Source organism: Mustelus asterias, chromosome 11 (assembly GCF_964213995.1).
Source record: "Mustelus asterias chromosome 11, sMusAst1.hap1.1, whole genome shotgun sequence".
Lineage (NCBI taxonomy): Eukaryota > Metazoa > Chordata > Chondrichthyes > Carcharhiniformes > Triakidae > Mustelus > Mustelus asterias.
Window position 1 is genome coordinate 84,646,863 of NC_135811.1, and position 21,220 is coordinate 84,668,082.

At 42.6% G+C, this 21,220-nt stretch overlaps 1 protein-coding gene and 1 pseudogene across 1 annotated transcript in view; both read left to right on the plus strand.

Annotated features, from left to right (window-relative positions):
• Positions 1-21,220, plus strand: part of LOC144500635 (acid-sensing ion channel 2-like) — a 1,309,014-nt gene that overhangs the window by 453,049 nt on the left and 834,745 nt on the right. The gene's annotated exons all lie outside the window — the stretch shown is intronic.
• On the plus strand, positions 8,532-8,733 carry LOC144501025 (U2 spliceosomal RNA; annotated as a pseudogene).

The window sequence follows — 21,220 nt, forward strand, 5'->3', positions numbered from 1 at the left end:
AGAAAGATCAACTTAATATATGGTAGGTCCATTCAGAAGTCTGATGGCAGCAGGGAAGAAGCTGTTCTTGAGTCGGTTAGTACGTGACCTCAGACTTTTGTATCTTTTTCTTGACAGAAGAAGGTGGAAGAGAATTTGTCTGGGATGCGTGAGGTCCTTGATTATGCTGGCTGCTTTTCCGAGTCAGCGGGAAGTGTAGATGGAGTTGATGGATGGGAGTTTGATTTGTGTGATGGACTGGGCTACGTTCATGACCCTTTGTGGTTGTGTGTGGTCTTGGTCGGAACAGGAGCCAATTTCTGGACATGGAGCTGTGGAATGAATCAAAGTAAATTGTATTTTTAAACTGGAATGATTGAAGCTCATTCCAATTCTTTCAGATTTCATTTGGTTTGGTTATCAGCTGTGACTTGATTAGTAGCACACTCATTGAGTCACAAAGTTGCAGCTTCACGCACCACACCAGGGCTTGAGCACAAAGTCAAGCCTGACATTCCAATGCAGTATTGAGGGAATGCTGCATTGTCAGAGGTGCAATATTTTGGATGAGAGTTTAAATTGAAGCCCGGTCTGCCTGCCGAGGTATATATCCAGCACGAAACCCTTGGGCGGGGATGCGCTGCTGACCGAACCGGAGAATCCCGCTGCCGTGAACGGTCAGAGAGTTCCGACGCTGGTCTTTATCACATTGCTGCTCATGGGGGGTTTGCTGTGTGCAAATTGGCTGCCATGTTTTCTATATCGCAAGAGTGGCTACACTTAATTTCGACCCCTTTGTTTTCATTTTATTTAATTTTTAACTGTTTGCTACCTTTTATTTCTTTATTGACTTTCATTTTTTTCTTCCTCCTACCCCCTATTTTATCCCCCTTTCCTTACCTTTTCTCCTCCTTTCCCCCTTTTTCTCAATTTTACCTCTCTCCCACCTATCCCCTCTCTCCTCCCACATCTTCATCTGTCACAGCTTACCCTCTGATTTCAGCTACTCTGCTGCTTGGCCATTCACACCTTTTGTTCTCTCTATGGGCTGCTATTAACAGCCTTTCCCTTAGTTTTTGTGGCTATGGTTCATCTTTCATTCTCTCACCCGACAGTATAAATATCTCCCACTTTCGATGCCTTTTAGCTGTGACAAAGGATCATCTGGACTCGAAATGTCAGTTCTTTTCTCTCCTTAGAGATGCTGCCAGACCTGCTGAGATTTTCCAGCATTTTCTCTTTTGGTTACACTTAATTTCATTGGCTGTAAAGCACCTTGAGACATCTGGCAGTCATGTCAAATGTTATGAAGTTGCAAGTCCTACTTTTATTTGTTCTAATAATACTATGCTCACAATTCCATATGCATTTCTTGCTTGCGAGAGAAGTTAGATCTGAATTATGAATTTCTGGGTGTTTTGAGACCCTGTATAAAGGCTTGTGCAGCAACTCCACTTGCAGTTAATGTCCATCCAACCTCAAAACCATGGAAATGTCACAGGGGCAATTACTAATGCCCCACAGATGCCTTAAAGAAATCTGAAATGCATCAGCTGAAGATTTACATTTGTTAATATTTTCCATAATCATTAGCGTAGCTTCATTTCCTCCAAAATCAGACTAAAATTTTAATTGCCCATTTCATGTTCTCAGTTTGGCATTAGTGCCCTGAGCACTGCTAGTTTTCTCTTTTTGTCAATGTAATGTTCTGCCTGTTAATTACAACTAAATACTTCCCCTCCCCACCTCCCACAAAACAATAAAATGTTTCCTCAGCAGTCTCGCAAATGTAACTCCAGTCCGGTTGAGACAATGGCAATCTCTCACCAACAGAGTACAGGGAAAATAGTGTGGGAAATTGAATTATCTAAAAAGCTAATTACTGCACGTCGCTGTGAAGGGTTCTCTGCTGATGGTTACAAACTGATCAACAGGGAAGATCCAATGGACTTCTAAATAGATTGCAATTGAAACAAATCCAATGGATGGGAGTTTGGGAATTGTCACAGTTCTGCTTTAGAAAAAGATTTGAAGAAGAATTTATTTAAAAGGGATAGAATGTAGAACAGTGCAGCACAGGAACAGGCCCTTCGGCCCACAATGTTGTGCCGAACATGACGCCAAATTAAACTAATCCTTTCTGCCTGCCCTGGTCCATATTTTTCCTTGATATTCATGTACTTATCTAAAAGCCCCTTAAACATGCCTATCGTACCACTATCTCTGGCAGCATGTTCCAAACACCTCCCACTCTCTGTGTAAAAAAAAACTTGCCCCTCGCATCTCCTTTGAACTTTCCCCCTGTCACCTTAAGTGCGTGTCCCCTAGTACTAGAGATTTCAACTTTGGGAAAAAGATTCTGGGTGGGATTTTGTGACCTCACTCAGGCACAATCGTAAAGTTCCGCCCGAGGCCCACAAGGATTTCTGTTCTGCGAGGTGGTAAAATTCCGGCCTCTGACTGTCAAACCCTATCTATGGAGCAGAGTTGTGGAGCTAGCATTAACTTGGCGGGCTGAATGGCCTATTTCGTTCGATTCTGTGATGGTTTTGCAGGTTCTTTCCGAGAAAGGAGCAGAAACATTTTGCAACACTTAATGCGCACCTCATATATGTTTCAGAAGGTAAGAGTCAAAATAGATTTGTTAGTCCATTTATGTTAAACATTTTATCACTCTGGTGAAATGGTGGATAGATAAATGTCACAAGGATACATTCCAGAAATGTGGTGGATAGGTTGACCGCAGTTTGACAGCCAGCACTTAGCAGCTTATGGTATTAAAAAAAAGGATTTTATCATTCTCTTGAGACCAGAGCAAGACTATGTAATGTCTCAAACTATTAGAATACTGGAGTCTGGCCTCAGCAGGCATCATTTAATTGATTTACCCCCCAACTGGAGAACTTTCCCATTTCTGGCTGACCCAGCTACACCAAACAATATTGGTAAATGGACAGAAAATGCGGACTAACACATTTGAGGTGATCTTTTAAATCCTAGATGGAAGCATGTACTTTCTGACATGTTCTTATAATTATATAAGTCCTTGAGCTTATTTGCTGCATAACAAGACACCAGGAAGGACCTAAAGAAAGAGCTAAGAAGAGCCAGGAGGGGACATGAGAAGTCTTTGGCAGGTAGGATCAAGGAAAACCCTAAAGCTTTCTATAGGTATGTCAGGAGTAAAAGAATGACGAGGGTAAGATTAGGGCCAGTCAAGGACAGGAGTGCAAAGTTGTGCATGGAGTCTGAAGAGATAGGAGAGGCACTAAATGAATATTTTTCATCGGTATTCACACAGGAGAGGGACAGTGTTGTCGAGGGGAGTACTGAGATGCAGGCTGTTGGACTGGACGGGATTGAGGTTCATAAGGAGGAGGTGTTAGCAATTCTGGAAAGGGTAAAAATAGATAAGTCCCCTGGGCTGGATGGGATTTATCCTAGGATTCTCTGGGAGGCTAGAGAGGAGATTGCAGAGCCTTTGGCTTTGATCTTTGTGTCATCATTGTCTACAGGAATAGTCATGTGGAGATGCCGGCGTTGGACTGGGGTGAACACAGTAAGAGTTTTAACAACACCAGGTTAAAGTCCAACAGGTTTATTTGGTAGCAAACGCCATTAGCTTTCGGAGCGCTGCTCCTTCATCAGATGGAGTGGAAATGTACCTGGTGTTGTTAAAACTCTTACAGGAACAGTGCCAGAAGACTGGAGGATAGCAAATGTTGTCCCCTTGTTCAAGAAGGGGAGTAGGGACAACCCTGGTAATTATAGACCGGTGAGCCTTTGTGGGGAAAGTTTTGGAAAGGATTAGAAGAGATAGGATTTATAATCACCTAGAAAGGAATAATTTGATTAGGGATAGTCAGCACGGTTTTGTGAAGGGTAGGTCGTGCCTCACAAACCTTATTGAGTTCTTTTGAAAAGGTGACAAAAGAGGTGGATGAGGGTAAAGCGGTTGATGTGGTGTATCAGGATTTCAGCAAAGCATTTGATAAGGTTCCCCATGGTAAGCTTTTGCAGAAAATACGGACACATGGGATTGAGGGTGATTTAATGGTTTGGATCAGGAATTGGCTAGCTGTAAGAAAACAGAGGGTGGTGGTTGATGGGAAATATTTATCCTGGAGTTCAGTTACTAGTGGTGTACCGCAAGGATCTGTTTTGGGGCCACTGCTGTTTGTCATTTTTATTAATGACCTGGATGAGGGCGTAGAAGGATGAATCAGTAAATTTGCGGATGACACTAAAGTCGGTGGAGTTGTAGACAGTGCAGAGGGAAGTGGCAAGTTACAGAGGGACATAGATAAGCTGCAGAGCTGGGCTGAGAGGTGGCAAATGGAGTTTAATGCTGAAAAGTGTGAGGTGATTCACTTTGGAAGGAGTAACAGGAATACAGAGTACTGGGCTAATGGTAAGATACTTGGTAGTGTGGATGAACAGAGGGATCTGTGTGTCCATGTGCATAGATCCCTGAAAGTTGGCACCCAGGTTGATAGGGTTGTTAAGAAGGCGTACGGTGTGTTAGCTTTTATTGGTAGAGGGATTGAGTTTCAGAGCCAGGAGGTCATGCTGCAACTGTACAAAACTCTGGTGCGGCCGCACTTGGAGTATTGTGTACAGTTCTGGTCGCCGCATTATAGGAAAGATGTGGAAGTGTTGGAAAGGGTGCAGAGGAGATTTACCAGGATGTTGCCTGGTATGGTGGGAAAATCGTATGAGGAAAGGCTGAGGGACTTGAGGTTGTTTTCGTTAGAGAGAAGAAGGTTAAGAGGTGACTTAATAGAGGCATACAAGATGATCAGAGGATTAGATAGGGTGGATAGTGAGAGCCTTTTTCTCGGATGGTGATGGCTAACACGAGGGGACATAACTTTAAATTGAGGGGTGAGAGATATAGGACAGATGTTAGAGATAGGTTCTTTACTCGGAGAGTAGTGGGATGCCCTGCCTGCAGCAGTAGTGGACTCGTCAACATTAAGAGCATTCAAATGGATGAACATATGGATGATATTGGAATAGCATAGATTAGAGGGGCTTTAGATTGGTTTCACTGGTCGGCGCAACATCAAGGGCCAAAGGGCCTGTACTGCGCTGTAATGTTCTATGTTCTAAATCTCATAGATGATTGGTTAACCACATTCTGAGTCTATTTATTAAGGCACAGTCTTGTATTGTTGTATAGTTTGAAGACATTACAGGTGTGTGTGCTCTGCTCAAAGCAAAAGTAAAACAGACTGCATCACAAGATATATTTCTCTGCTACTGATATGCTGATATCACTTAAAGGCATATTACAGCACTATCTATAGCATGAGGAAACAGTTGGTATGTGATAACCCGGCTCTCCTGTATAAAGATATTAAAATACACAAACTTTATCAATAATATGACTGAAAATTCCAATTCATTGCAACACATCTTTGCCAAGGATCTCCGAGGCATTTAAGAAATCTCTTCAAGCCCATGCAGTTCTAAATTGCATAATTCCCTCTCAACCCAACTTAATAGCACAGAGCTCTCTTTACTCATTTTCCAGTTTAATACTTTGATACCCTACCTGCCCAAATAAACATGGTGTGTCACCTCATTGAACACATTCACTCTGACGATATCCTCTGCAGTTTCAATATTAATTTACTTAAAACTGGCACATAGGTACTCAATATTGTGATTGTTCATAGAATCCCTGCAGTGCAGAAGGAGGCCATTCAGTCCATCGGGCCTACACCGACAACAATCCCACCCATCTCCTATCCCCCTAACCCCACATATTTACCCTACTAGCCTCCTAACATTAAGGAGCAATTTACCACGGCCAATCAACTTAACATGCACATCTTTGGACTGTGGGAAGAAACCAGAGCACCCAGAGGAAACCCACGCAGACAGGGGGAGAATGTGCAAACTCCACACACACAGCCACCCAAGGCCGGAATTGAACCTGGATCCCTGGTGCTGTGAGGCAGCAGTGCTAACCACTGTCCACCGTGGTCTAACACAAGATACTGACAGCTTGTATTCATACTCTAAAATTACCAAACGACCCAAGGCACTCCGCTGTGGTGTTACAAAATAATCTGACAAAACCCGAATAAGGAGATGTCAGGACAGATGGCTCAAGAAGTAGGCTTTAAGGAGGATGTGAAAGAGAGAGGAGAGATAAAGAGGCAAGGAGGTTTTAAATGATTTTTAAAACGCAGCCATCCAAGGTAGAATGATTAAAATCAGGAAAGTCCAAAAAGAGGTGAAGCACATATATTGTAGGGGTCTGCAAATTTGAAAGAGATTGCAGAGATAAGGGAGGACGAGACTGTGGAGGGAATTGAAAATGGGAATGGGAATTTTAAAGTCAAGGTGTTGTTGGAATGGGAGCCAATTTAAGTCAGCAAGCACAGGGCTAATGGATGAATGGGACCTGGTGTGAGTTGGGATACAGGCAGCGAAACTTTGGATGATCTCAAGTTTATGAAGGATAGACTGTGGGAGGCTAGTCAGGAGTGTGTTGGAATAGTAAATCAAATGTAAATTCAGTGCAGGCACTATTGTTTGCGTCCAGGGAAGTGCCTCCATGTAGATTATGGTGTCTGTGTATTCTGTGCATATGTGGGTCTCTGTACATTTATACACTTGCATGTCCAGATGTGCCTATACATTTGAATATTATATGTAATTCTACTGTTTCCGATGCTTGCATTGGAAGAAAAATAAAGAATAAACTTGCATTTATATAACATCCTTCATGATCTCAAGATGTTTCAAAGTGCTTGATACTAACGACATATTATTGAAGTCTGAATCAATGGACAGATATGGCGGCCAATCCATACACAGCGAGGTCCCACAAAGAGCAGAGAAGATAATGGCCAGTTAATCTATTCAGTGATATGAGTTGAATAATCAATATCTGCCAGGATATTTCAGGAGAATTAAAATTCATTTGTTCTTGTGTACTAAGAGTTAATATTTTAGTAGGAAATTAAGCAATAACAAATACAATTATTTTACATGTTCCATCCCACAATATAACTCAACTCCTCTGCGGTTCAGAGGTAATTAGGGGAAAGCAAGGCTTATTTATCACCTACCATTTCCTTTACTCCTGAACACGGGCATACTTAGTGAAGATTCAATAGACGATTTGCTGACAAATCACTTATGGCAAAAGCAATAAGCAGCTAATGCTGTTAATTACAAAACCTTTGATGTAGAAAATATTTCAGATTAGTTAAAGCTCAAGAGAATATGTTGACAAGATCTTCTTGATGGATAAGGAACCCGTAAATTTAAATGATAATTGTTGCTTCATAAATGCAATAGTGCTTTATTGTTAGATATAAGCTGATTACAGCTGAGATAACAAGGAAGGTTGCACAGACAGCTGTAACATAAGATGTGTACAGGGATGGCATTTTCTATTGCCGAGGTGCCTCATAGGCATTTAATAAGTCATAGAACTCCACTTCATTATTTTCTATGGGTTATTGGGATCAGACTCAAATGATGAGTTCAAAATGTGGTATAAGAATTCAGGTTCTGCTTGTATTTGAGTGTCTTCCAAACACTCATGAGATGTGACCTCCAGCATACAGTGTTGAAGAAGTAGCTCACAGTTGCTGCATTCACATAGATTAACTTCCTTGCTGAACCTGATCATTACCTTTTCTGTCACTACATCTGGATGAATGCCAACATTCTTATACAAACTGAAGCAGGAAGAATCCTGGAAGACATTGGTACAACAAAAAAGGGGTGACTTTTCCAATCTTAGCTTCATCCAAGGTGGTATGGGCAGCACGTTTGGCACAGTGGTTAACATGGCTGCCTCACAGTGCCAGTGACCTGGGTTCAATTCCCGGCTTGGGTCACCGTCTGTGCTGAGTCTGTGCGGGTTTACTCCGAGTGCTCCGGTTTCCTCCCACAGCCTGAAAGGTGTGCTGGTTAGGTGCATTAGCCATGCTAAATTCTCCCTCAGCGTGCCCGAACAGGCGCCGGAGTGTGATGACTAGGGGATTTTCTCATTAACTTCATTGCAGTGTTAATGTAAACCTACTTGTGATACTAATTGATAAATAAATAAATGGATGCAATGTTGGGGTCAAAAGTGATGCCAGAGAATTATGCTTATCTGAACTTCACACAAAATGTACATCGCATGCAATTCTAATCAGGTGGGACTTAGGCACAAGAAATCTCAGCTAAAAATCAGGGCGGTCCTTCATTTTAATGTGAAAATGCAACATGAATTATTGATAATGAGAGGCCTTGTAATTTCTCTCTGGATATGCTATGATACAGGTTTCCATGATTGAAAGCTTCTTCTCTGAAAGTGTGAGAATTTAGAGGAATGTTGCCATTTGAATTCTTTTCAAGGCTGCATTGTGGGAATATTTTGCTCGAGTCATCTTATTTGAATCATTCCTTGCACTGTAACTGTTCGTGGCACTTTAGGGTTTGATGCCCTCACACTAAAGTGCAGAGCCCAGGGTTGTACCCAATACTCTAGCTGGGGCCAAGTCTTTATAAAGATTCATGATAACTTCTTTGTGTTTATACTCGCTTTCCGGCCTTTTGGCTAAAATCAAGTGTCAGATCAAGCCTTATCTTGTCAGCTTGGATCTTGTTTGCTTTTTTTAATGGGGTCCTTGAATTGGATTCAATTCGAATTTGTTTTTTGGAGCAAGTAAGGAATGGATTTAGGCTTGCCTGGTCCATTCTGAGCATCGGCTTTGTAACTTTAAGGATGGAGTAAAAATAATTTTAAAATAGAAATTCTACGCCTGCATTTATGATGCCCAGGATCCAATATGCCTTTATAACCACCTCAAACTGCCCTGTTACCTTCAATGATCTGTGTATACACATTTCCAGAGTTCTCTCTTGTGATAGTTACACAAGTTTAAAACATGCAGTCAAACAAATGAATGGCTGACTCAGAATTTTCTGGTCCCAGTTGGTTTTGGTTGCTGCTTCAGTTTTATTTTTTGCAGAGAATTCTATTAAAAAGCAATACATCTGTAATGAGGCATTGCTGTTCTTCAACAGCAGTTTTGGGCTTCTTCAATCTTCCTTATATTTTGGTTTATAGAGTATCTGTTGAATTATTCCTGTCCTGTTGCAATAGTGAATATACTCCCCTGGAGCCAAGAAGCTAAATTGGCTTCAGTAAACACCGCTTTAAAACTCTTTCGTGGTCATTTTGGGAAAGGTATAGGCAGAAGGCTGAATTAATGCAACAACAAAAGCCAGTCAGTCCAGATATGTGAGATTCTAAAAACATGCAAAAACATAATTTAGAGAAAAAGAAACAGTCAGGAGTGACAAACAGCTTGTAGTGATGTGACATATTAGTGATACAACATATTGGATAGGGTGGTGTGTTTTCAGTTGATTTGTGATGTGTCTCTTTTTATCCAAATTGATTGTAGGATCGGATCAGCCAGGTAGTGTTTCCCTTTAACCCTTGCATTCCATCATCATTGTCCGCAGGGGCTTCACAACGTACCATAAAACTCCCCATAGTGCCGAAGGAGGCCATTCGGCTCATCGAGTCTGCACTGACTCTCCGAAAGAGCATCTTACCCAGGCTCTATCCCCATAACACCACACATTTACCCTCCTCATCCCGCTAACTTACACATCTTGGGACACTAAAGCAATTTATCATGGCCTATCAACCTAACCTGCACATCTTTGGACTGTGGGAGGAAACCGGTGCACCTGGAGGAAACCCACGCAGATACGGGGAGAACATGCAAACGCCACACAGTCACCCAAGGCCGGAATTAAATCCAGGTCCCTGGTGTTGTGAGGCAACAGAGCTAACCACTGTGTGGAACTGAATCAAATGTTGGAAAATATCAACAACATTGTAGATCAATTGATCATTCATGATCATAAATGTAGCCTTAGTCTGTTACAAATAACATTGTGATAAAGTTAACTGTCTGAGAAATTCTTCAATCAAGATTCAGATTGAGGCTTCATCCAGGGAATGGCCCAGTGTTTTGCTTTGAATTTCGAAAGAGTTGTAAGCAACCAATGGAGGTAGCATTAGCAATTTGCTATGGAGTAAGTCATTTACAGAGGCATTATGAGACCTGGAGCAGGTCATCATCCTGCTTTCTGTACTAGTCATCTTTGAGGCCAGGTCTGTATCATTTCTGCCTTTACTGTGTTAGAACCATAGAAACATTACAGCACAGAAACAGGCCTTTTGGCCCTTCTTGCCTGTGCTGTGTTGGTGAGGAAATACCCGGGGGAGGGAAAGTACAGCATCCATTGACTTGAAGTATGATTGACAGCATTGACACACCTTGATTGACAGCCCTCTCCCAAAAAGACTAAGCAAATTTTGGTTAGGTCAATTAAGTTTACTTTTTGGAAAAATCCTGACTCCCAAATTCAGCAACATAAAAAATACATTTATTTCCTTTGTGTATATTTTTAACATGATCCTAATTTAAAATCTCTACCAAGAGGGTTTCAGAGCTTACCTGTTAGATCAGACTAGAAACTCTGTCAGCATGCACTAAAGGTGATCTCATTTTTGTGATTTAGTGGAGTAATTCTGATGGAGAAACAATGCCATATTCATATGTAATAATGCTTGAAATATGCTGTAAGAACCAATGTTTCTCCATGACAATTGTGTTACTTTAAGCCTTCTGAACACCACTTCAAGAGTCAAGAGGCTATCAAATTGATTTTGGCTAATACCCATTCACACTATCTCTTAAAGCCAAACTAAGCACCCAGACACTGAATTCCTGCCTCTATGGATGGAGCTAAATGTTGGGATAGCAGGAGGAATTGAGTACAGATGCCTTTGGTCCCAGCCTCAGTCTCACCATATTCTTCCAACAACTTGATTCATCTGTAAGAATGATGTATTTTGCTCCTGTTTCTGATTAACGTGGTCCACTGGGGTAAATATTGAATTTCTTAACATCCAATGATGGAGTGTCTGGAATCAAATCTGGGTTTCTGGTGCCGTGAGGCAGCAGTGCTAACCATTGTGTCACTATGTTGTTCAACTCCAGATGCGGTGGCACAGTGGTTAGCACTGCTGCCTCACAGCACCAGGGACCCGGGTTTGATTCTGGTCTCAGGTGACTGACTATGTGGAATTTGTACATTCTCCCCGTGACTGCATGGGTTTGCTCCGGTTTCCTCCCGCAGTCCAGAGATGTGCAGGTAATGGGGGTTGGCCATGCTAAATTGCCACTTAGTGTCCAAGGATGTGTAGTTTAGATGGATTAGCCAATGGAAATGTGTGGGGTTACGGCGATAAGAGTTGGGGCAAGAGCTTGGGTAAGGTACTGTGTCAGAGAGTTAGTGCAGAGTCGATGGATTGAATGGCCTCGTCTGCATTGTAGGAATTCTATGATTCTAATAAATAGTGTGGAGTTGAAGCATAAGAGACATTCCATTATTGGATGCTAAGAAATCCAATATTTGCTCCAGTGGGCCATGTTAATCAGAAGGTAGAGTAACATATATCATTCTTACAAATGAATCACATTGTTGGGAGAATATGGTTTATCTGATTGCAACAAACAAATCAGATTGCCAGAAAGAGGCACAGACTGAATTATTTGCTCATTAGGTAATGATCCAAACTCAAGTGCTTCCAATAATTTAGATAAGATCTTTAAATTAAGAAGCCACATTATTAAACACTGTTTACTAAACTCCCTTTTGGTGGAAATAAAATCAAATAAAAGTGATGGAAACAACAAGAAAAGAATATATGCTAAAAAGGTTATGGCCTGAAACTTAAATTAGACTGGATACATATAAGCTGAATTTTTGTTATCTGCTGCGTTCTAATTATTAACATCAATGAGTATTTAAGAGGATCTGGAGAGGTTAATTAAAATTTTAAATTATTCTCAACCTTCACTGAAACAGTCCACACGCCCCTAATCTATATTTATGAGGTCATTTAAACATGAACGTACAGCCTCCTAATTGCAGGTTTTATTTGACACTTCCTCTAGTGGTCTCATACCCCAGTGACATGTGCATTCCGCAACTGGGTCTCAGCAGGAGCCTGATCTCGGTTGTAAGAGCTTCTCATTAAATTCTAATGAAGAACAGTGAAATTTCTTGGAATTCGTACCATGTTTCACTTAAGAGGCTTCCCAGCAAAGTTAAACTCTAATTGGATTCCAGCATGTGTGGAGATACCTACAGAGTATTCACTCTCTTAAAAAGATAAGATCTAAAAAAAGAAGTGTATTGCTGTAAAGAGAGTTGCCAAAGTTTTTCATCCTGCAGTCATCAAGACAACTGCAAGAGTTCCAAATTTCAAAAGAGCACAGCAAGTTATACAACAGGAGAAAGACCATAAGACATAGGAGCAGAATTAGGCCGCTCGGCCCATTGAGTCTGCTCCACCATTCAATCATGGCTGATATTTTTCTCATCCCCATTCTCCTGCCTTTTCCCCATGAGCCCTGATCTCCTTATCACTCAAGAACCTATCTATCTCTGTCTTAAAGACATTCAATGATCTGGCCTCCACAGCCTTCTGCGGCAAAGACTTCCACAGATTCACCACTCTCTGGCTGAAGAAATTCCTCCTCATCTCTGTTTTAAAGTATCGTCCCTTTAGCCCTCTAAGGTTGTGCCCTCTGGTTCTAGTTTTTCCTGTTAGTGGAAACATCCTCTCCATGTCCACTCTATCCAGGCCTCACAGTATCCTGTAAATTTTAATAAAATCCCCCCTCATCCTTCTAAATTCCAACAAGTACAGACCCAGAGTCCTCAACCGTTCCCCATATGACGAACTCTTCATTCCAGGGATCATTCTGGACCCTTTCCAAGGCCAGCACATCCTTCCTTAGATACGGGGCCCAAAACTGTGCAAAATACTCCAAATGGGGTCTGACCAGATGGCTGCTGTTTGGTTGGTAGGTTGACCCTGACTGGCTAGGGCCTTGCCATGGAGAACGTGAATGTTAAATCCGAGTGTCAATTTCCGCACGTACGCTGACAATACCGGCAACCAACGCTCATGATACTCTCTACTGTCTCAAAATTGTTCAGCTGTGTGACAACCAGAAGTCTCCTCCAATTAAATAGTTCAAAGACCAAAGCCATTGTCTCTCCCACGAACTCTGCTCCCAACCCACCAATGTCATCCTTCTCCCCAATTGCCTGAAGATGAACCAGACTGTTTGCAAGCTTGGTGTCCTACTTGATTCCAAAATAGCTTCCAAACACGTGTCTGCACCATCTCTAACATTATCTGCTTCCACATTCGTATCATTGGTCAACTCTTTCCCTGTCTCATCCATGTTTTTATTACTGCTTGACTTGACTATTCCGATTCGTTCATGATTTTCACATTATCATCTTTGTTTTCCAATCCCTCTTTGGCCTCATCACTGCCTGGCTCATTCCCAGTCCCTTCTGAGATCAACATCCATTCCCCTGACCTGAAATATATGGCACTAAAGCAGGCAATTCTGCACAAATAGCTCATGATAACACTTATGCTTCATTCATAGAGACACAGATGATAGGAGCAGGAGGGAGGCCATTTGGCCCTTCGAGCCTGCCCCATCATTCATCACGATCATGGCTGATCATCCAATTCAATAGCCTAATCCTGCTTTCTCCCCGTAATCTTTGATTCCATTCGAGCCTTCTCTCCATCTAAATCTACCATTGTAACTATTCTTTTTTCCTCATATACTTCCACTTAAATGCACCTCTACTATTCAATTCAACCATTTTCTGTATTACTGGGTTCTGTCCTGCAGTGAGTTCCACAATCTTACCATTCTTTGGGCAAATAAATGTTTTTTCTGAATTCCTCTTCGCATGTTGATAACCTCTACTTACACTCTTTCCCCCAAGGGAAACATTCTCTCTGTATCCACTCTATTAGAACCTTTTAAAAAGACCTCTATTAGATCATCCTTCAGCTTTCATTTTTTCAAGGGAACAGATATCCATCTCATCAATCCCTTCTTGGTATTATCTCAACACTCCTTACTGTGTTTACCCAAGTCCAACACCGGCATCTCCACATCCTGATTTTCAAGCCAGACATGCAAGTCAGAGCAACTATTAAAAGCAAATTACTGCGGATGCTGGAATCTAAAACCAAAAGAGAAAATGCTGGAAAATCTCAGCAGGTCTGGCAGCATTTGTAAGGAGAGAAAAGAGCTGACGTTTTGAGTCCAGATGACCCTTTGTCAAAGCTTTGACAAAACACCTTTGACAAAGGGTCATCTGGACTCGAAACGTCAGCTCTTTTCTCTCCTTACAGATGCTGCCAGACCTGCTGAGATTTTCCGGCATTTTCTCTTTTGGTTTCAGAACAACTATATCTGGGCCACAAAAACAGTGTGGGAATAGAACAATGAATGTGAGAATCGGCGCATTTTGGGTTAAGTTATATATCCAGGAACAGGCAGCTTTGGTATTTAGTCATCTGAGCCAGATGTATTTGAGTGGCAGGCAACCCTGGGACCCATTTCTCAGAGGCAGGTAAGTTAAAATGACAAACAGCACTGAGACTCATTTCTGAAGCAGACAAATATGAATGATGGACAATACTTCAACTCGCCCGCCTGAAGAAAGTTATTTCAATGACAGATGTTATTGGAATTGATTCAACTCGCAAGTTTAAGTACTCTTGCATACAAGCATTTAGATGCCAGTTAACGTTCTGTTATGCGGAGGAACTATAGTTGCTATTGTATTAATAGTGCTAAGTCATTACAATGGTAAAATTAGAACTCTGCAAATTGTCTCAAGGGTTGCCTTTGAGATCTGTTGGGGAAATATCCGAAAACGCAGTTCTAGTTTGAAAACTGACCTTGCCAAATGAAGTTCAGCTGTTGAACTCAATGTTGGAAAGGGCTCTGGAGTGTCAGCCTTGATATTTGTGTCTAAGCCTCTTTAGGCGAGCAACTTGAAGTATTGTCCATCGTTGTCCAGGGTAATAAGTGGTTAGGATTTGGAATGCGCTGCCTAAGAAGGTGATGGAAACAACTCCAATATTAACCCCCCAAAAAATTAAACAACTAAATTGCAAGGGTATGGGGAAAGAGCGGGGCCTGTGGGATTAACTATGGGAATGCCACAGTGTTGGAGGTGTTGTCTTTCAGAAGTGCAGAAGCCCCACCTTCCTTCTCAAGGTAATGCAAAGAAATCCCATGACACTATTTTGAAGAAGAGTAAGGGGCATTATCTCCATGTTCTGGCTAATATTTATTGCTTAATGAACATCACAAAACAGACTACCTGGTCATTACCACAATGTTGTTTGGGGACCTTAATTGGCTTTGATTGTTTTTATTGGCTGCCATGTTGCCTACAATGCAATAGTGACAACACTTGAGCAATATTTCATTGGTTGCAAAGATTTGGGGAATTCTGAAAGCCCAATATAAATTCTGGTCTTTTTCAAAAATCTCAAACTATGCCATAATTCACAGAAAATCAAAATAACAGCACAAAATAATATTTAAATATATTTCATTTTGACCTTTTCCAATTGGGCAGAATAGAGAAAACAATTAGAATCATCTAACCCATGCATTCTAAGTACAGACAAATGGAAGGTTTTCTCAACCCATTTAAAAATAACATCATTTGGCTTAACTTTGCAGCAAACACATTTACTGCCATCATCATTCAGGAATTTCATGTCAACCAAAGTACAAATTAAAGATGTTTCCAAATATTCAACAGTGCACCAACACGGCCAGAAAATGTTAACTCGTGGAAGCACTGTATGTTCTAAATATATTTGTGTACATATTGTGTGTGTATTATGTCATTTTTTAGAACCCTAATGAGGGTGGGGGCAACATGAGGGTAATGAGTGGTTAGGATTTGGAACGCACTGCCTGAGGGGGTGATGGAAACAACTCCAATATTAACCCCCCTAAAATTTGGAGAACAAAATTTGCAAGGGTATGGGGAAAGAGCGGGGCCTGTGGAATTAACTGAGTTACTCTTCAAAAGAGCTAGTGCAGACTTCAGGGACCAAATGGCCTCCTATTGTGATGTACTATTCCCTGAAACAGAAATAGTTTCCCAACTGAGAGCATTTTAACTAAGCTGAGATGAGATAGAGTTCATGATAATAGTAGAATGGCAATTGACAGTCTTGCAACGAGCTGCAACAGATATTGTCTCTGAAATTTAAGTTTCAAGTTTAAAATTTATTTATTGGTGTCACAAGTAGGCTTACATTAACACTGCAATGAAGCTACAGTGAAAATCCCCTAGTCGCCACACTCCGGCACCTGTTCGGGTACCCTGAGGGAGAAATTAGCATAGCCAATGCACCTAACCAGTCATTTGGACTGTGGGAGGAAACCAGATCACCCAGAGGAAACCCACGCAGACACGAGGAGATCGTGCAAACTCTGCACAGACAGTGACCCAAGCCAGGAATGGAACCCAGGTCCCTAGCACTGTGAGGCAGCAGTGCTAACCACTGTGCCACCGTGCAGACAGCAATACATTAATGTATACACTTAAAAGCAATTTGAAATTCTTCTATCCACTATTTCAGCAGAGATACCAACCCTTCTGAAAGTTGGATTCATAATTGGCTTAGTGGTAGGAGACAGAGGGTGGTGACAGACGGCTGCTTTAGTGACTGGAAGCCAGTGACCAGTGGTGTACCACAGGGCCCCTTATTTTTCGTCATTTATATAATTGACATAGATGACTGCGTGGAGGGCAGGATCAGTAACTTTGCTGATGACACAAAGATTGTTAACAGTGAGTGTTGAGTGTCTTGGGTTACAGGAAGTTATAGACGAGATGGTCAAATGAGCCGATAAGTGGCAGATGGAATTTAACCCTGAAAAGTATGAGGTGATACACTTTGGAAGGAGTATTTTTACAAGGAAGTATACTATGAAAGGTCTGACACTGGGAAGTTCCAAAGAACAAAGGGACCTTGGTGTGTTTGTCCATAGATCTCTGAAGGCCGAAAGGCAGGTTAGTAGGGTGGTGAAAAAAGCATATCGAAACCCTACAGTGCAGAAGGACTGCATTCGGCCCATCGAGTCTACACCGACCACAATCCCACCCAGGCCCTATCCCCACATGTTTACCCGCTAATCCCTCTAACCTACGCATCTCAGGACTCTAAGGGGCAATTTTTAACCTGGCCAATCAACCTAACCCGCACATCTTTGGACTGTGGGAGAAAACCGGAGCACCCGGAGGAAACCCACGCAGACACGAGGAGAATGTGCAAACTCCACACAGACAGTGACCCAAGCCGGGAATCGAACCCAGGTCCCTGGAGCTGTGAAGCAGCAGTGCTAACCACTGTGCTACCGTGCTGCCCCAATCGCGCCTTTATCAATCGGGGAATAGATTACAAAAGCAGCGAGGTCATGATGGAGTTAGAGAGAGTGCAGAGAAGGTTTACCAGGATGTTGCCTGGTATGGAGGGTCTTAGCTATGAGGAGAGATTGGGTAGACTGGGGTTGTTCTCCTTGGAAAGACGGAGAATGAGGGGAGATCTAATAGAGGTGTATAAGATTATGAAGGGTATAGATAGGGTGAACAGTGGGAAGCTTTTTCCCAGGTCGGAGGTGACGATCACGAGGGGTCACGGGCTCAAGCTGAGAGGGGCGAAGTATAACTCAGATATCAGAGGGACGTTTTTTACACAGAGGGTGGTGGGGGCCTGGAATGCGCTGCCAAGTAGGGTGGTGGAGGCAGGCACGCTGACATCGTTTAAGACTTACCTGGATAGTCACATGAGCAGCCTGGGAATGGAGGGATACAAACGATTGGTCTAGTTGGACCAAGGAGCGGCACAGGCTTGGAGGGCCAAAGGGCCTGTTTCCTGTGCTGTACTGTTCTTTGTTCTTTGTATAGAACTTTGGTGAGGTCGCAGCTGGAGTACCGTGTGCAGTTCTGGTCGCCACATTACAGGAACGCACTGGAAGGGGCGCAGAGGAGATTTACCAGGATGCTGCCTGGGATGGAACATTTAAGTTATGAAGGGAGGTTGGATAGGCTTGGATTGTTTTCGTTGGAGCAGAGAAGACTGAGGGGTGACCTGATTAAGATGTTCAAGTTTTAAAAAGTACCTGGATGAGTACTTGGCACATCGTAACATTCAAGGCTATGGGCCAAGTGTTGGCAAGTGGGATTAGGTGGGCAGGTCAGGGCGTTTCATGCATCGGTGCAGACTCAAGGGTCCCTTCTGCCCTGTTGTATTCTGTGAAGTGAAGGAGAGTATCAGATAAATATATTAAACATTTATTATGTAACTATCCCGAGACTACATTTCGGGTCCTTTATGCTGCATATCAAATCCTGCTAAGGACATAAGCATGGGTTATACAGAGCGGCCAGTGAAAGGTGGCATGTAACATTTTATGCTATGTTCTACAGTTACCTGGAGTCTGTAAAATAAAACTCATTTTCAGCCACTCGATTTTGCAGGCATGCATTGCCTTGTTATTAAGGTGTGCTATAGTGACACCTAATGACAGTGCATCAACACTGCAGCCAGGTAATTGTAAATAGGGTTGAAAAGTGGTGCATGTTATTGCATTGTTATTAATTTGAATTCTCCCAGGAGCTCACCAGACCTGGTGAGTAGAGTACAATTTGTTACTACAAATCTCTCATCATGCCTCACTGCTTCCTAATCTTTTTGGCAGCTTTTAATGCAACAATAAGGCCAGCAACCAATTCCTCACTGAGAGCAAGAACTTGCATTTTTATTCTTTCATGGGATTTGTTGCCCATACCTATTTGCCCTTGAATGGAGTGACTTGCTAGGCCATTTCAGAGGGTAGTTAAGAGTCAACCACATTGCTGTGGATCTCAAATCACTAGGCCAGAGCAGATCGGGTAAGGATGACCGATTTCCCTCCCTAAAGGACATTAGTGAACAAGGTGGGTTTTAGTGACATTTGATGATAGTGGTCACCACTACATAGCTTTCAATTTCTAATTAGACTTAAATTCCACCAGCTGCCTTTTGGAGGGTGGGGGGAGGGTGGATTTGAATCAGTGTACCCTAAAGCATCAGCCTAGGCCTCTGGATTATTACAACAAAAACAGAAAATGCTGGAGAAACTCAGCAGGTCTGACAGCATCTGTGGAGAGAGAATAGAGCCAGTGTTTCAAACCTGGTTGGGTTTTTCCAGCATTTTCTGTTTTTGTTTCAGATTCCAGCATCCGCTGCCTTTATCTCTGGATGACTAGTTCAGCCATGTTGGCGGGCTGAGGGATCTGTGAAGAGGAAGTTGATTTCAATGGTGACGTGTTGGCTTCATTCCTGCTGTCACAGGGCCTCTGCTGTTATTGCTTGGCATGGTGGTCTTAGCCATACAGGCTGGCATGATGGGAAGCGGGCAGCCATTGGATTGGTAAGGTCTTGTGCAGCGGCCGGCTAGGGTTGATGTAAACCAACTCCAGGAGCTATCATGTTCAAGACTGGGAGACAGGGGAGATGATACACATTGTTGTGTTGAGCTGGGTATATCTATAAGACTAGTGTGGGATGAGCTTTACCATACTGTTGCACAATACTCTGCATTTGAATAGACAATGCCAAGAAGTCCTTAAGGTTTGAGCATCTATGCCCCATGAAGAGCCAGCAAGTTTGCTGAGGAGGTTATTTTGTGATTTGATCTTTGCTGCTGTCTTGCTCGGGTGTTTTAGTATGTCAGTGTTCGATCAAGGATAACACCAAGATTAACAGCATGTTATTCGAGATTCAGTCTCTTGCCACTCAAGAAGATGCCAAGTTCCCTCTTGGTGCTGGCATTGTGGAAATGGAATATACTGGAGACTGCTTTGTTGCTGCTGGGCTGAAGGTGCCATGTCTTGCTTTTGTCGGCCAGCTTTGTAACATCATTGGGGCGGCACGGTAGCACAGTGGTTAGCACTGCTGCTTCACAGCTCCAGGGACCTGGGTTCGATTCCCGGCTTGGATCACTGCCTGTGTGGAGTTTGCACATTCTCCTCGTGTCTGCGTGGGTTTCCTCCAGGTGCTCCGGTTTCCTCCCACAGTCCAAAGATGTGCGGGTTAGGCTGATTGGCCATGCTCATTGGTTGGCTCATTGTCCCTTAGTGTCCTGAGATGCGTAGATTAGAGAGATTAGCGGGTAAAATATGTAGGGATATGGGGGTAGGGCCTGGGTGGGATTGTGGTCTATGCAGACGCGATGGGCCAAATGGCCTCTTTCTGCACTGTAGGGTTTCTATGATTTCTACTTTTGGTGTTGCCTCTAGTTTAGAAAATGTCCGAGCTTGAGAGGCACAGCCGACATCATCAGCATATGGGAGGCAGTGACCCAGTCGTATTGTCACTGGAATAGTAATCCAGATAAGAGCAGGATCTGGGGCGTGTATTCAAATCCAGCCACGGGTAGATGGCAAAATTTAAATTCAACGAATATCTGGAATTAAAATGCTGTCTAATGCTGACCATGAAATTGTTGTGAAAACCTATCCGGTTCACTCATGCCCTTCAAGGAAGGAAATCTGCCACCCTTACCTGGTCTAGCCTACATGTAACTCCAGATCCATTCTCTCAAAATGCTCTCTGAAATGGAGGGCAGTAAGGGACGAGAAATAAATGCTGACCAGCCAGAGACCTCACATCCCGTAACAATGAATTTTAAAAATGCATAGATGAACTTCAGAGACAGGGTTGGAGGCAAATTGTTACTATAGAGATTGAAAAGGGTTGGGGCTCAAACAGATGCTGGGAAAGTCCGTTGGACTATTTCCTCCAAGCATTTGTCCCTCATCACCCATGTGCACCATGAACTGTCTATCTTGGAGTAATCGTTCGATGGCATCAGTAACCCATAAATGGAAGACTTTTGAGATTTTGACAGAGTGTGTCGGGTTGTGTTGTACGCTGGAGTGTGTTGACTGATGTCAGTTGAGAGATAATATTGGCCAGGACAGTGGAGGAAATTTCCCGTTCTTCTCTGAATAGTGCTATAGGATTGTCTCCCAGAGAGGTCAGCCAGTGTCTTGCTTTAACATCTCATCTGAACGATGGTAGTTCCAACACACCCAACACCAACATGCTATGATGCTGAAGTGTCAGTCCAGATCAGGTACACAAGTCACTGGAGTGATTTATTATTGCCACATGTATACAGCGAAAAGTATTGTTTCCTGCGCGCGATACAGACAAAAATATATCTTTCAGAGAATACATAGGGGAGAAGGAAAGGAAAGGGTGCAGAATACAATGTAACAATCATGGCTA